Source organism: Macrotis lagotis, chromosome 3, assembly GCF_037893015.1.
Source record: "Macrotis lagotis isolate mMagLag1 chromosome 3, bilby.v1.9.chrom.fasta, whole genome shotgun sequence".
In the NCBI taxonomy this organism is placed as follows: Eukaryota; Metazoa; Chordata; class Mammalia; order Peramelemorphia; family Peramelidae; genus Macrotis; species Macrotis lagotis.
The window spans coordinates 140,106,536-140,124,465 of NC_133660.1; the positions used below are offsets into that span (position 1 = coordinate 140,106,536).

The following is a 17,930-nucleotide window of genomic DNA, read 5'->3' on the forward strand; positions in this document are numbered from 1 at the left end:
AATTAAAATGATGAAAACCAAGGATAAGGTAAAAGTAATAGGCTATGAATGACTTCAGTTCATGCCAATTTTTACCTTCACTAAAACTCTCCTCTGGTATTTGATTATATGGCAGGAGTTCCTAAGTTGAATATGCCAGGAAATGAGGAACAGCTGTAAGCCTGAGGCCATGGGAGAGTGCAGCTGTCTCCAATTTTCTACTTTTGTATAAGAGTCAGAAAGTAGTCCAGGCTTGTGTTAGCCCTTAGAAACTAGTGTAACTTAGAAACTAGTGCAAAGAAGGAGTGTGGACTGAGTGCCTGAATTAAGTATTTGTGAGAGTCAGTTAATAGGTGAATAGAATTCAATTTTGATGTAAAATAGTTCAGGGTCTAGAGGAATGATTCATCAGGAGGTAGTTGGTGGAGAGCTTAAACAAAATAAGTACCCTGTTTATCTATCTATCTAATCTATCCATCTATCTATCATCTATAGGAAACATTCCTAGAAAGAATGTTAGGAATATTCCCAGAATTGACAGCTGACCACTGTTCAATGAATTACATGAAGGAATTTAGACCCTACTGTCATATAATACATAAACCGGATCCAACTTTCTATCTCATGCTATGTATAGTCATAGTGATTCCTTATTCTGAGGAATGCTAATGAGATGCTGCCAAACAGAATTTTTTTTTCAAATTGTTAATGAAAATAAGCTTTATTACATCAAGTAATAAATACCTACAAAGATGCACATAACAGTTTTAGTCATTTATCCAGATTTTTTAAATCATTCTATGGCAAACTCAAGATTTGAAATCTACATATAGTCTTTGTCTGAAAAGTAACTGTGTGTTCTTCATTTTTTAGTGGGCTGATCAATCATCTGTATTTGTAACTCATGCATTTTAAATTGACTTCAAAGCAGGAACAATCATAAAAAAAGCTCACACACCAAAAACAAAACAAAAACAAACCCACATTCTTTGTTTTTTAAAGCATAGATCATCATGTAGCCCTAACTGGGAGATACCCAACTGTCAGGGTATGTCAATGCAGTTGGCATCGATTTGTGAAAAAAATCTTTAAAAAGTTATTGGAGATTCTGGAAAAGGTGCAAAGAATGATATTTAGGTGGGTGGTTTTAAATGTATTCAAAGGAAGAAAATCCAAGATTGGGGTTAAGTTAGCAGGGCAGTAAACTAGAGTTGGCAGCAACAGAAGCAGAATTTTCTACATGCATGGTCTGGACTCAATATTTTTGTAAAAAAGTGACCTAGGTTGCTAACTACAAATAATAGAAATCTTAACTACAAAATGACCTCCTATTCTTACAGACTGTGCTGGGGATGGGAAGAAGAAAAGGGGAAAGAACCAAAACTTTTGGACCATTCAGAAGAAGAGATTGATATGAATGTTTTGAAAGTCACCAGAGGAATGTGTTAGTCTTTTTCTTCACAAAGAAATCGAAAACTTTGGAAGTGAAGTGGAAGGCTAGGATCTTGCATTGCGTTCAGTCTCCACCAGGCATTCCCAGACTAATCCTCGAGCATGAGTGATGCCCGGTTTAGCCTCTCCATGACACTTTTGCTCCCTGCATATGTGGATCTGATCTCTTTCCCTAGCTCTTCGATGATAGCTAGAAGTTCTGCATATTGGCTTTGAGGTACCTGGCTGCTCCCCGAACCCTGGGTATAGCCCAGAGATAGGGGTCCATAGTCATTGATCAGCTGCCAATACTGAGTCGATGTCGCCATGCTGGCGGAAGGAGAGTGGACACGTCCCCCACTCGGGGGGCGCCCGAGTTGGGCTTGTAGGACGTGCCGGCGGCCCGGCTGCCCGGCAAAGCTGGCCATCACTCTGTGGGACCCCCACGACGCGGCCCAGCGGACCCCTTCATCCTGCCCCCCCCACCCACCGCTGTAAACTTTGGAGCAGCCATGGTGGGGCCAAACAGAATTTTATACCAGGACTTTGAGGTATAGATTTTTTGTATTTTTGTTTGTTAGTTTATTTGTCTTTATATTTTCCTTGCCAATGAATAGTACCTGGAATATAAGCAAGTCTTTAATAAATAATAATGGATTAATGACACTTACCCAAATTGTATATTTCTGAACTCTTCTCCCATTATGAAAAGAATGTATGAAAACTCAGAGAAATGTGATCCATACGATTGAGTGACAAATCATGACATAACAGAGTTATGCTGCTTTAAAATTTTAAGATCATAGACTTAGTGATAAAAGGGACCTTAAAGGTCATGAAGTAGAACTCACTTGTTGTACAATGAAATTGAGCCCCAGACGGGATGTTACTTGACTAGAGTCATAAAGCTTTTAAGTACTTGAATCTTCCAAGTCCAGCTCTTTCTCCAATAAACTAAGGATTTGCCATGATGCTGTAACAAGAAAGATCTAAATTTGTCAATTTCTACTCAATGTGAGCATTCAAATAAAGGCCCAGAGATACATTGTATTTCTGCTATGTACTAAATGCAAAGAGGTTTATCACAAGAAAGTTGATAAGTTGATGTAGACTTGCTTATTTTTTCCAATTGGAAAACTATCTACAGAAATATAGGGAGGTTATGTACTAGAAATGTGGAAAGACCATTCATTCTCTCTTTATGTCCTGGATTCTTAAAGTGGTTAAGTGACCATTCTCATAGCTAATGACTACTAAATGGTATATATATATATATATATATATATATATATATATATATATATATAAATATACACATACATATATACATAAATATGTATGTATTAATGTATATATGTACATGCACATATGTATGTAAATAAACACGTGCAAATATATGCATATATGTGCATGCATGCAAATGTGTATGTAAATATATGTGTGTGTGTGTGTGTGTATATATATATATATATATATATATATATATATATATATGTAATAGAGTAGATTAAACTTGTGGGGAAAGAAATAGCAAGCTAGATGTTACCCACTTTGAAGGGTCCTCTTACAGAAGAGATACCTACTTTGATCCATTTGTCATCAGAGGGAAGAATGAGGACCAATGGGTGAAAACTGCAAATAAGAAATTTTGGACTTGATTCCAGGGGAAAAATATTTTCTTACCACTAGAGCTCTCTGAAAGTTGAACAGACTATTTTTTTAGGTTTTTTTTTTTTGCAAGGCAAATGGGGTTAAGTGGCTTGCCCAATGCCACACAGCTAGGTAATTAAGTGTCTGAGACCAGATTTGAACCCAGGTACTCCTGACTCCAGGGCCAGTGCTTTATCCACTGTGCCACCTAGTGGCCCCTGAACAGACTATTTTAGTGGTTTATCAGTTCCATGGTACTCTTTGGATATACAGAATACATTCTTATCAATTTAGATATGGATTGGACAAGATGGTCTTTGACATTCCAAATAATTCTGCAATTCTGTAATATTTTTGCTCCTATTCCTCAAAAGTTATAACAGGAAATCACAATGACAATAGTGCCACACACACACACACACACGCACACATACACATCCCTTTATGTACACTTATTATTGAACAAAAAATTCCCTACTAGTTACCAAAACTAAACACATATGAAAAAAAGGATTTCCTTTTCTTATATTTATCAGTACTTGTTACCCTTCATACCTGGACCAAATCTTTTCATTTTCCCTAAATTTCACAAACTTAATGTTGCTCTTCTGGAAATAAAGACATCACATCTGGTTCTATTTGGAAATTTATTTAAATCATCCTTAGGTAACTTTGGAAGATAAAAATGTTTAGTGATGGTAATAAACTGAAGATGCACATAGGTAATAATCAATGAAATCAAAGGCAGAGTTATTTGACACAGAGATTAGTCACAGTTTGGTTCTGACTCATTAATCTTGAGATTTGTGGGTTTTTTGTTGGTTTTGTTTTTTATAAAACCAAAAGTAGGGACTTAGAACAAACAAAACATTTAATTATCAAATGTTTTCTCTGGCAATATCCTGAACTAGACGTTGAGCTGGCCTGCTCTTGATTATTAATTAATTAATTTATTTATGGTATAAATATGCTTTGTATGTCATTGATTCATACTGGATTCAATTTCTCAAAACTGAAAGTGATTGATAGTATGGGCCAGGGGATGCTGTAGGTCACTAAGCTTTGCATAGCTTGAATATTCTCTAATCAGTTATTCCATGACTAAGCCACATGCATTAGTAATTTAAGCTACCTGGAGCAAGTTAGTCTACAATTTGCTAGGCTGTCTAATATACTCTATAAGAATTAAGGAAGGAGAGAGTAGATGAAATGGTATCTATATTGGATATAGTATTGAAATGATCTTATCTGTCAAATTGTAGAAGAATCAATTACTTTTGAAATTTTGCTTTCTACTCTTAATTATTCCAAGGTGAGACCTGAAAAACTTGCCCTATATTTGTAATGGCAGAATTCTTATTGTTGTGATCTTTATAGAATTCAGAAAATATAATGTCAGAAGAATTAAGGTTTCTGGTCTCCAAGAAAGAAAGGCAAAGGTGCATGTGGGAATGGATATCTTGCTGATTATCACAACTAAAGTACTTCATGGTGAAAATGGAATAAGGGATATTATCTGAAATGTTTTGCTAGGAAAGATCAAAGGCCAGGTACATGATGAAACAAAAAAGATTTATAAAGCTTTGTTGTAAATAAGAGGAGAATTCAATAAGGCATATTTCTGTGTTTAGAATAATATAAATGGTAACAAATAATGATAAAAAGATTAAATTGAATTACCTTGTAATTTATGATCCAACATTGTGTTTACAATGAATATTTTAATCTTATAGGCTATTCATTATTTTCTTTTTGTTGTGCTTCCCCTAAAAATATTAGAAATTATCTTATCTGCATATTCAAATAAAACAATAGAAAGAGAAGAGACAGGTCATAATACCCTTTTGGGTTAAGGTCATCATGAGACAACAGAAAATCAACTTGGGACTCCAAGAGAGACAAGCAATGCACTGCTACAGGAATGCCCTCTTCTTCTAGGACATAAAGTCTTTTAGACTAAAAGTAGTTCCATATGGTTGTGTCCCATGTTCATTTCCCCAAAGAATTTATAGTCTAATAACCCACCATAGAACATGACATCTTACCTAAGGATTTTATTGCTAACTTTTTAAAAAAATTGATATTTCCAGATAAATGAAAATTCCTTTTTTGACAGAAAACTTAGCTCAGCAGATCAGAATACTCTAAACATTTAATTCTTAGATTTCAGACAAGCACTGACAAAAGAGTTATGCTTTAAAACATGATAGTTTGGTTATTTATACATGGAAAATTACAGAATTACAATAATCATTATTGGATTGATCTATTAATAATCTATTAAACTATCAATAAGCTTTAATAAAGCACCCACTCAAAGAGCTAAAATTATTGTCACTTTTGATACAAATCTCTGCTTATGTTTCTCAAAGATCTATCCATTCCCAAATGTGGTTCAACATTATTGTCAATAACTTATATCAATATATAGGATACATATCAAAGTTTTAGATGACACATAGCATGGTAAAATATCTAATATATTTGATAGCAGGATCCAAAACAGATCTCAGTAAAGTAGAATAATTATACTATAATAAAAATTAATGGAAATAAATGTAAATATCAAAACCTGAAATTCTAAAATCTAGCTCTGTAAATATGGTATTGTGGATATCTTATTAGATAATATTTTGTGAAAGGAAGTGGTTTTCTTAAAATTCAAAGTTGATGAAAATCATCTGAGTTAATTCAGGAAATAAAAAAGGAAAGAAATGTCATCTAAAATTGTATTTATTGTATTTAGTGTGATAATGTGAAGAATATGGAAAGTATTAGTTTGGTAATACATTGATCTAGTCAAAAATAATGTCTTTACTTCTGGACTAACATATTTTAGGAAAGATAAGTAGAGTTTATCTAGGAGACAAGTATTGGAATGAAACACAACAGAATGGGCCATATGAGAATTTGTGGAAGAAACAGAATATTTAGCCTGGAAAAGAAAAGCTTTTATAATATATTGGGAAAGGGGGGGATACTTGAAAAGTATATCCAAATTTAGAAAGATCTTTCTTGTTAAAGAGAAATTCTTGTTTCTAGGGAGTAGAATAAGGAGCAAGATGTTATTACAAAGGAAGATTTTGACTTAAAATGAAGAAAGTTTTTCTCCAAAATCAAACTATCCCAAAATGAAGTACATTGCCTTGCTGTCTTGTAAATTCCTGTGCTTTAACTTTCTTCAAATATTGGATAATGAACAACTGGAAACTGGTTTGGATAAGTATTAAGGAAAGATATAGTTTTTCTTTAAATTTGACTTTCATTTATTAGAATCTCTTAGGTGATTTTTCTTGATGTATACCACTATGCCTTTAAAGATCCATAGAACTCAATTATTCCATCAAAACCAGATCTGAATCTGTGTTAGCAAATTCTTTAAAGGATTTTCTGCCTATGGCTCTTAAAATCCTCATTAATTCTACACCTATTATGAATAGTCACATTCACCTATTCAGCTTTTATACTCTAGTTGAATTCAGATTAATATCCTGCTTGTTTTTACTCTCACTTATAAAATCCAGTAATGAAATTTGATTATTCTCATATAGTTTTTGATTTTGAACTTTCAAAAATTCCTTCATATTTATTTCTACCTAACACTTAATGTTCGCATGATTACTATCCTTATTAATTTTTCCCTGTGAAATTGTATTCATATAAGAAATACAATCTTAAATTCACATATTTAGTTGATTTGTATCTAATTCTTTTGTGATCCCAAATAGGCTTTTCTTGGCAGAAATACTGGAGTGTCATTTCCATTTTCTTCTCCAGCTCATTTTATATATGGACTGAGGTAAAGAGATATAAAGTGACTTCCTCAAGGTTTACACTGCTAGTGAAAGATCCCAGATTTGAACTCAAGAAGATGAAATTCCTAACTTCAAATCCAACTGCCCATGGAAGGAACCTTAGAGTTCACTTAGTTAAATTTCTTGCTTGCTTCTTTAAAAAAATAACTAAGAGGTTGAGTCCCTTACCTAAAGTCACATAAGTACTAAGTGGCAGAATTACTTTACAAACAGATCTTTTGTTCTGAATGCAGTTCTCATTGCCTTCCTTCTAGAAAGGACTTGTGTTTCTCTGGATCATGTTATTGTTGCTATTGTCATAGAGAAGAAGTATCCATGTATTTCAGTTATTTTATAATTTCCATTAGTTGTATTGTTTCTTACTTTCATGCTCATCTTACCCTCAAGTTGTGGTCTGGCCACATCATTGAAGAAGGTCTGTATTGTTCTCATATATGTATCAAAATTTTCTCTCTTCATGAAAGTAGGAGAGGAAAAGAAGAAATAGGCAAAACATAGCATGGTTGGAAAAGTTGGTTGGAAAAATCTCTCTTACCCGGTAAAATGATAAACAAAAACTAAATACCAGGATTAAGGTTAGCGCTACTGCACAGTCAGAGACAGTAAGGAGTGCCTAGATGTTTTTTCAAATATGAAACAAAATAACTTGTAGGAGCTTGGTTTGAGCTACATAACCAAAATTGACAATGAGTTTTAGCTATTTGCTACACACGTGTATTTTGCGGGCACTGCTACAATTTTTTTTTCCTGATTATATCCTCTAACCTCAACTCTCTTACTTCTGTGAGCTCTCAGTTTCTGGACAGATCATATTTTTCTACCCTAGATATTCTCCATGACAGTGGCAAACCTTCTCAAAAAAGCCAAAATATTTTCAACAAATTGAATAAAACACTAGGTCTTCTTACTCTCAAACCATGACTTCTCTCCCTGGCAAAAATAGGAACTGAAAAAAAGTGGAATGGAAACTTTCTTTTGGCTATCAGTCTGGTATATGTATTTCTTTAAGAATATGGGAGAAAATATCTCAGCTTTAATTTCTCTGCTCTTTGTTACCTCTGTACCATAATTAGGGATTATGCCTTCTCTCAACCATATGTTGGGGGAAAAAAAGAAAGTGTCAGAGTATGCAGCCTCGTGCAGAAGAAACATCTATTTTCACCTAAACATATTAGGGAATATGTTTAGCCATATGTGAACAGTACAGTATGTCGTTAACTGTGTATTTTTGTTGCAGATGATAGTGTCTATCCTCACAGGACATGACTCAATTTGCAAGAGACATTTAAAATGAGATTACAGAATCAAACACATAGGCAGTGCTTGGTGAGAGACAGACTTAGTGTTCCTTTTTATACTTGACTCTCTGGAGGCATTTCCTAAATGCAACAGAACAAGAATATAAAAGAGTCTCACATCAGATGAGCCACAGGCCAAAATGCATATTTGGTATTCTGAAAATCTCATTTTGACTTGACTGTCCTTACAATTTGTTAGGTGAGCCATAATAAAGCCCCAAAATGGCATATGTCACCTTTGATGCATGTTGCATTTTGCATAATGTAGAAATAACTTATGATCCCACAGAGAAATAGATAGCTCAGCAGGAGCTATGATATGTATGAAGCAACTGAAATGAAGCTGTCTCTCCTCTTGTTAGGAAGTGTTCAGTCAGAGATCTACTTTTCAAATACAACTGAGGGAAAAGTCAGGTGCTTTAATGTGGAATTAACCAGGTTTCAACTGAATAGAATGGGATAAAAAGTCAGATTCACATTAATGAATTGATGTTTTAAATAATTTTGTAAAAAGTAGGTACAAAGTCACCTTTTTGCTTAAGGATTTTTGAATTATTATTTTCTACAAGAGAGAATATCTAAATTTCTACCATCATTTTACTTAAAAAGGAAATTGGAAACATTAATGTAAATTGTTAATGATGATACAGAATTTTAAAGATTTAAAAAAAAGAAAAGTTAACATTCATAAAATAATTTGAAATACCTTTGAAAGTTATTTTAAGGTCATTAATAATTTCTTCTGATGAATTGAGAGATTCCATTTTACATAGTTCTGTCTCCAGTTTTCTATTACTTGCTTATTGGAGATAAATGAATGTTCATCAACTCAGACAGTAAATTCCCTCACCTAATCCTCCTGATGGAAATAATCTTTCGGTCAAACGTTTGAATTTCTGACAGTTTTCCTCCAAAAGACTAGATCTGCTAATGAAACTTGACAATAGCAAAGGAAAAAAATGGAATTTAGTGAAAATCCCAGGTTATACACAAGTATACCCACCCACCAATAAGTGTGTATACATACCCACATATAGGTACATACAAATATATCTAGCTTATGTGAGTCTCTGGGATGTATGAAAAGAAATTTTCAGATTCAAAAAGGTTCATATTGGGTATAGAAATATATTTTACATTCCTTAGAGAAACTTTTAGCCCAAGTGACAATCATATGCTTTAGAAAAAATTGAACTGGATGTATAGACACAGGGTGGGTCAGAGTTTTCTTCTATTATAGAAATATGTTCAACTTTAGAAAGATGACAAATCTAGACAGTTTTTGCAAGACAGAAACACAGAAACAAAACAGAAATACCAGTTACCAAGAAGAATTGGTTGGTTGGTTGTCCTTTCTTGAAGAGAACTAAAATGACATCAGTATGTTGCTGTCAAGGTAAAGTGTAGTGGAGTATGGTTGATCAAACCAGAATGAACCTGGAAGGCTCTATCAAAGTCAGGTACAAATAGTCCACATGCAAATATTTGTAAATTTGATCATCTCATATAAAACTGGTAAATGGGTAAATGTCAGGGTAAAAATTCAAACTCAGGGATTCCTGCCTCATTATATGGTGCTCTATCCACCATGGCACTTAACTAAATCTGGCAGTTCTCCTTCCAAAGAATTTGCAGAATATGAATTGGAAGAGACCTCAGAGGCCATTCTACTAAATATATTAATTAACATAAATTTCCTCTAACATTCACAAAAATCATCACTCTACTTTATCTAAGAATATCTAATGAGTAGGAACTTTATATATCCTCATTTAGCTGTTCATTTCAATTTTTTAAAAAGTTCTAATTTTTAAAACCAAGGAAAGTTCGGTGGATAGAATGCCAAACCTGGTCAGGAAGACCTATCTTCCTGAGTTCAAATCCAGATTCAGCTATTTTCTTAGCTGTGTGACCCTTGGCAAGTCATTTAACCCTGTTTTTCTTAGTTTCCTCAACTGTAATATGAGCTCGAAGAAGGAAATCACAGTATATTTGCTAAGAAAACCCCAAATAAAGTCATGAAGAGTTGGGCATGACTAAAGCAACTAAACAGCAAAACAACAATTGTTAAATATATCACTATAGCCACCCCCACACCCATACACACACACACACACACACACACACACACACACACACACATATGTACATAGGTAGAATCAGAAACACAAATGCACATAAAACTTAAAAACTTTTACAACTATCCATCACAAACCCTTCCATTACATTTTCTCTTCCAATGTTAAGATGTTTATGAACTAAGAAAAGGTGAGGGGAAGGGTCTGAAGATTTAACATTTATAGATCTTACTCTCACTGAGATTATATTATGCTAAAGGGACAGTTTATTAGTAGACTTCTGGAAATAAATAAGAAATTAGCAGTGGTTTTGTTTTGTCATTCCACTTCTTACATGCAACTGCTTAAGCTGAATGAAAGAGGTCCTGTTGACCAGAGGTGCTATTTTAAACTGTGACTAAACCTTTCAAATAATTTGAATTATCCAATTCAATTCAGAATGGACTGAATTGAGAGTTAGCTGAATCTAGTGATCACTTGTTGGGCAAAACTCTAGAGCTGGAAGGGACCAACTCAGCAGCAGCTCTATTCATTTAACAGGTAATGAAACTGAAACCCAGATAAAGGCAGTAAACAAAAGAACTGAAATTTGAACTAAGGTCTTCAGTGCAAAACTTGTACTTTTTCTACTACATCTCAGTTAACAGGAAAAAAAAAGTATTGTATAGTTATTTGATTGTAAGACTATTAAAAAACTATTAAAGATTATATACATAATTCAAACAATGTCAAATACAGATAGAAATATGATGGGACAGATTCTAATCTTTTCATTTTTATGTATTTATTTTAGGTGGTGATAATTCAATTCAAATTATGTGGAACTGCAGTTATTCAGTTTCATGGGACTTTAGGAATGTAAGGGACCTACACATACAAACCTTTCATTTAACAGCAGGGAAACAGAGTATTTGCTCAGGAAGAACAGAATGAAAAACAAAACAAAACTAAACAATTTCTTGCCTGATGCTTGGCCTAGAGCAGTTGTTATTTGAGATCAGCTTCACATAACCTCGAAATGTCAAGTCAATTTAATCAAAAGTGCACTCATTTAGATAATACATATGATGTCAATCAACAGTTGTATATGTCTCTATGGCTATGTATCTTCTATTTAGAAAGGAAGAACTTCAAGAAAAGAAGGTATAACAAGGTGCTCAACAGTCTCTGCATGATGAATTAATTTTATGAAATGTATTCTTGTTAAAAAAAAGAATAGCTATTGTAGATCAGGTATGATATCAACAGCAAAAATAAAATAAAATTGTTAATTTGATATTTGACTTTACATAGTCACATACTTTATAGTCTTTCCTAATATTTTTGTATATTTGATATATTAAAAATTAATATTTATGAAGAAATTTAAATTTTATCAATTACTCTGCACACATTTTCTACAATGACCCCTGTGGAAAAAAATTATTAATTTTGCGGATGAGCACCCTCAGCTTCAGAGAAGTTAATTGATTTGTCAAGAGTTAGTAACTATTAGATACATAATTCGAACATGTTTTCCTGACCCCATCTCCAAACTTTATCCACAACTTGACTTCAAATTTTAATGGTTTATTAATTAATAATTTAATTTTAATTAATTAATAATCAATCAATAGTTTAAATTAATAAATAATCAAAACAATTAATTAATTAATACTCTGAATTTTACACAAATAATCATTTCTAGAGCCTTCATTTATTTTCCCCACTGTGAATAGCATTTTATTCATTGATGATAGGTATGTTCATTAATTTACTTTAAGATTACAGGGAACAGAATGTAGTGGATATGCTCCCCAACAGAAAGTGATGAATTCATACCTTGCCTTTGGCATATCTTACATTTTTGCCAAAATGCAAGTCATTTAAACTTTAGTTCATGAAAACTAAATAAAATATGCATATATGCTTCAGTGGAGGGACTTTGTACTGTATCTTCCCTCTTCCAATAGATAGTATATTAATAATATATTATAGATAATATATTTATAATTCAGAAAGCACTGGATATATGTGGAATGGGATATGGGTGGTATATTGATAAATGCCTGGGTTAAATCTATAAGAAAAACATCAATAATATTTTTTTACCCCTTTAAGTTGTTTAAGAAGGTTGATATAACTAACATGATAGAGCAGATGCTTGATTAGACTAGAAGATAGTTTTGAGTTTGAGTGTGACCTTATAATTTATGAACTGTGGGTTTTGAATAAATCATATATATCTACATGTTTATATCTAGCTACACACATGTAGACACATGTGTATATATGAAGGTATATGAAAGTATAGTTGTATATATGTATGTGCATGCATATGTATGTATCCATAGATGGATATATATGGATTGTAGGTTATGCTCAGAGAAGATTGGTACCTCTGGTGATAGGGCTGCTTTCCAACTTTGGTGTTCATCTGATCTACCCAACTCTTACCTGTGACTCAAGAAGTTTTAGCATACACAGTTGTCACTGGCCACAGTGGCTCGTAAAGTATTTTGGCAGATAGACTAAACAAGATTAAGGGTAATCAAGAGGTCTCAGGGTGAGTTATGGGGTTATCTACCAAGTGAACTCTTTCCCTGATGAAACAGATAAAAACAGTTAAAGCAGAAGTTGGGCAGAACTTAGATCTTGGTTAGACATTGAAGATGCCAAGCTCATCCACTGTATTTGAAACTATCACCAGTTGTCTTGATTGTATTCTGTCACTGACTATGATAATCATGGAAGAGAGAGACCAAAGACTTCCTGAAACTGCCTCACTTAAATTCAACCTACAAATGAATCAAGACATGGTTCATACCATTTAACAATTTTTACCTATCTCAAAGTCATGTGAAGACTGGCAAGTAAAGGAGCAGTAAGTGCAACTACACTGGAAGCCATGGTCACAAGTCTGCACACAGAAATCCCAGGCCTTAGGATCTTCTTACTGCAAGCAGTTAGGGAATTTGGCAACCCCTTGGAATTCTTAGTAGTCTTTTAGGGATCACACTGCTCACTTCTTGTTGTGAGGAAGGGGCTAGAAAATGTGTCCCAAAAATTGTCAGATTATGCATCCTTGGCCTAATCTCACCCTGAGGTCAAAATAAAAAACTGTAAAAAAATCCAAAGCAAAATAAAAACATCTACAAAGATGATTCCATTCACAATTGGTACACGGAATGTATGCACACTCATAGTCAACACAAAATCCAGTAAACCTGAAAGACAAACAGTAGCTTGTAGCAAGAAAACACAGTAGTTATCACAATCAAACAGCAGCTCTGAATGAAAACAAGACTGGCAAATGAAAGCCAACTTCCTAAAGTCAGACCTGTATACACACTTTTCTGAGTCGATAGTGAAGGGGGGTGCCATAAAACTGGTGTAGCTTTTGCAATCAAAATTAATTTAGTCAACAAACTTACATGCCTATTAAAATAAGTGAATTACAGATTCATACCATGCAGTTGCCACTTGCTGGAAAATGTCGTACTACCATCATCCATGTCTATAATTCCACCATGATGCACCCTGATAAGGTGAAAGAAAAGTTTTAGGAAGATCTGGAGACCCTTATTATCAATGTGTTAAAAGAGAACAAGCTTATAATTCTGGATGACTTCAATGCTAGAGAAGGTTCAAACTATCAGACAATGCAAGAATTCCTTAGTAGGAATGGAGAAGAAAACAGTATCAGCAATAGTCACTACTGAAGATTTCTGCCTTTCAGGATCTTCTCATCACCAATACTGTCTTCCATTTACTTAAGCACAATAGAACTTTGTGGATGCACCCTTGCAGCAAAGATTGTCATTTAATAAGCTATGTGATTGTAAGGAGAGACAAGAAGGATGTGAGAGTGACAAAGGCAATGTGTAGTGAAGAGTCCTGGACTGATTATAGCCTCATCCTCTCCATGCTAAATAATTCATATTCAACAAAAGCAGCAGCTCCAAGGAAAAATGACTACCAGAATTATTGTCAAGAGTTTAGAATGCTTCTCTGATTTATAATAGTATGTTGCTAAATTGTAAGGTAAGTTGAGCCAGCAGACAGTTGGCAACAGTTAAAAAGGAGTGAACGGTTTTCAGAGATTTAGTGTACAGCACAACATTTCCTCATCTGGGCAGAATAATCACAAACATCAAGTCTAGTTTGACAAAAATGATGGGAAAATTCAGATATTTGCTAAATAAAACAATATGAGAACTTTACAGTATTTACCAGCAAAAATAGTCATCCATCTCTAAAAAAGGCAGCATTTAATTCTATCAAATGTAATTTTTTGCTGATAGTAACAATCCAAAGCTCTTTTATAAAACCCTGAATGCTATTAAGGGGCCAAAGATCAATAGTTCATTTCAACAACTCAATACTTGTGGAGTCACACTGATTAATGATAAGGACATAATCCTAGAGAAATGGACTGAATATTTTCAGAGTTCTCATCAGACCATCATCAATCAATGCTGAAGTCATTTGACCATTTAACTCGGCTTGAAGTCAATCCCTCCCTAGCTGAAGTTTTAATTGAAGAAACTTTTGAATGCCATTAGATTCCTTTCATAAGGCAAAGGTGCTTAGCAAAGAACAGATTTACAAGGTAGGAGGTCCATTGTTTACACAAAAACTCTCTCTCTCTCTCTCTCTCTCTCTCTCTCTCTCTCTCTCTCTGTCTCTGTATCTCATCTCCCTACCCCCCACTGCCTTTCTCCCTCCCACTGTCTCTGTCTCTTTCTTGTCATTGCTGATAAGATTCTTCCTAGAATTCTCCTTAATGGAAGATGAGCATCTACCTGAGAGCCAGTATGGCTTCAGAAAGGGTGGAGGGAAAAATGATATGGTGTTTGCATACACAGTACTTGGCACATGGTAAGGACTTGACAAATTTTCATTGACTAACCATACTGCAAGGGATGCTTAGAAGTATTATCATCTATATCTAACATTAGGGTCACAGATTGTGAGGTTAAAATGAGGTAATGATTATATAATTCAGCACACTGCGATGCATTATAATACAATAAAAATTAATAACTTACATCTGGTATGATGACAGAGGAGTCCAAACCAAGCAAGGGCAGCTGGTGGCAAATGACCCATTGATTAGGTTTCTGAGTCCTTTTTAAAGAGATACTTTGGGAAGAGTTTTTTATTCTATCCTCTAAACTCCCATTTATATCTCTATCTCTATTTCTCTCATGACTATCTATAAATATCCATCTATATCAGTATCAATAGCTATATTGATATCAACATAGCATAAACCAAAGGAAAATATACAATTACGTATAAATGCATTTATACAAATATAAACATGCTCAATATGCATTTCTATTTTAGACATATATAGCAATATAATATTTTAATAGATTGAACACATTGTTCAATGGATTTGTATATATGTGAAACTACATATATTTATATTTATGTTTGCATTAATGCATATATGTATACACACACACACACACACACACACACACACATATATATATATACACACACACATTTAGATATACAAATTAGGATTTTTTTTTTGTTTTTTTGACTATGCACCAAATAGGCATTTTAATATGAATGCCATCTTTAGACCTTAAAATAGAAACATCCACAAACACTTAAAAAGTACCGGACTTGACTTCCTCCTTTAATCAGACAATGACAAAATCAAAAAGATGTGCCTTTTTCAATTTAGGTCTGATGTTCTCCAGACAAGGTGAGTGACACTGAAGCATAACAAGTCATTAACCTTTTTGTCACAATGCTATAAAAAGCATGCTCTTACAACTCTCTGACTTCAAAATCATTTGAATCAAAGAAAGATGCCATTGTACCTGTTCTTCAGTGGTGCTATGCCTAAATTTCCTAGAAAACAACCATGTTGCCTATCTTTAATCAATTTGTTGTCCTGCCTTTGACTGGAAAGTTTTATTCTCCAATGTACTGAGGGAGTTGAATATTGTGAGCTTGGAGGAGATATTTTCTTAACAAGAATTATTTTGGGCTTAGAATAATTATAAAGAAAGCTTTTATGGAATTAGAATTTCTTGGTTAGATGAATCCTTGGAGTATATCTTTTACAATCCATACCTGGCAAGCAGCTTTGGTTTCAAAAAATATAATGGAGATATCACACTATTGTGGGGTAGGGCTAACGTTTTAAAGTCCTTCCCCCAAATCAAAACTATATTTATCTCATTCCAACCTCAAACTATTGCCTTTAATTGTTATCCTGAGACCAAGTAAAATAAATTCAGTCCCTTTCCCATGTGATAGTCATTCACATATTTGAAGATAATCATTCCATCTCACTCCATTCTCCATTCTCTAAGCTAGTCTAATTTCTTCAACTGGTACTTAGATTGCAACATCTCAAGATTTTTCACTGGTCATTCTTCTTTGATATTAATGTATATACTAGAAATATGGTGCCAGAAATTTCAAAATAATAATCCTGATCAAGGAAGAGTTTAATGGAAAAATGTCTTATGTTTTGTTTTGTTTTTTCAGATAATATAACTTTCCTTAATTTAGTTTTATTTCTCTTCTTTCAATATTGAGACATTTAAAAATGTGTGGTGTCTGTTTATCTTTTCAATGAGACCTAGAGTAGAAACAAAAGTTAACATATTGGATACTATGACAAAGAGTTAAAGTAGATGCATACTTCCTGAATACAGCAGGTAAAAAACTGATTGGTGGAGGTCACTAAGGTGTTGACTGCTTGGGATTTAATTCTCTGTTATCTGTTCTATTTAATTTCAATATACTAGAACAGTATGCAATTAAATAAACAAATACACAATTTCATAGATCCAAGAGACATGAGTTATTTAGAATCTGCTAACTAGTTCTAAAATAACTTTGAATCAATCTGGAACTTTTCCTCCCCATAGCACCAAGGACTTCAATTTTTTTTGAAACTTATCAGGTAAGGATACCTGTGGGGAAATGGTCAAATCTGAACCTCAAATCATTAACTTGGAAACTCTATCTCCATTCAGGATAAAGTTTATACACTGTTTTCTCCATAAAGATTTCCATAAATCTACACTTATTAGGACTTCTCTTCTGAAAGTGCTCTATATTTACTTTGAATTTTATACTTATGTGTATGCAAATATTGTTTTTCTCCAGGAGAATTTATATTCCCTGAAGGCTAGTATATAGTATTTACATAGTCATTTACTAAATGCTGGTTGGATTGAACTGAAATATGGAACTAAGTTTCCAAGGTGTCAAAAAAGTGGCCCTTTATCCAGAAAGGATGCTACATCTTCCCTCTGTAGCTGGCTAGTGCCTATGATTAACATTTCACAGTGGTAGCCTACACTGTCCCTCTCTTTGGGAAATTGTACTGTTTAATTTTAGTTAAAGATAAAGACGTTTTATCCTCTGTTAAACTGGAAATACCTTTTGGATAGTTTGGATAAGTTAACTATTTATACTCATATTTAAATGAATTTCAGAAAACTTTTTGTAGGGACATGTTTTAAAAGGAAGAAAGGTAAACAAAACAGCAAAAGGAGATTATTAAGGAATAGAAGATTGAGCAGGAATATAATGAAGTGACTGGTAATAAAGGCTAGTGGTCCTTTTACCAACTTTATAATTCATCTAGTGTTCTTTATTTTTAATTTATTTTCATCCATATGCACATATATATTTTTAAGTTATAAAATTCTTTCCAC

General features: G+C 33.5%; 1 pseudogene; it reads right to left on the reverse strand.

Moving 5' to 3' along the window:
- Nucleotides 1–1,476: 1,476 nt before the first annotated feature.
- On the reverse strand, nt 1,477–1,739 carry LOC141516262 (cyclin-dependent kinase 2-associated protein 1 pseudogene; annotated as a pseudogene).
- Between the last annotated feature and the right edge of the window lie 16,191 nt (nt 1,740–17,930).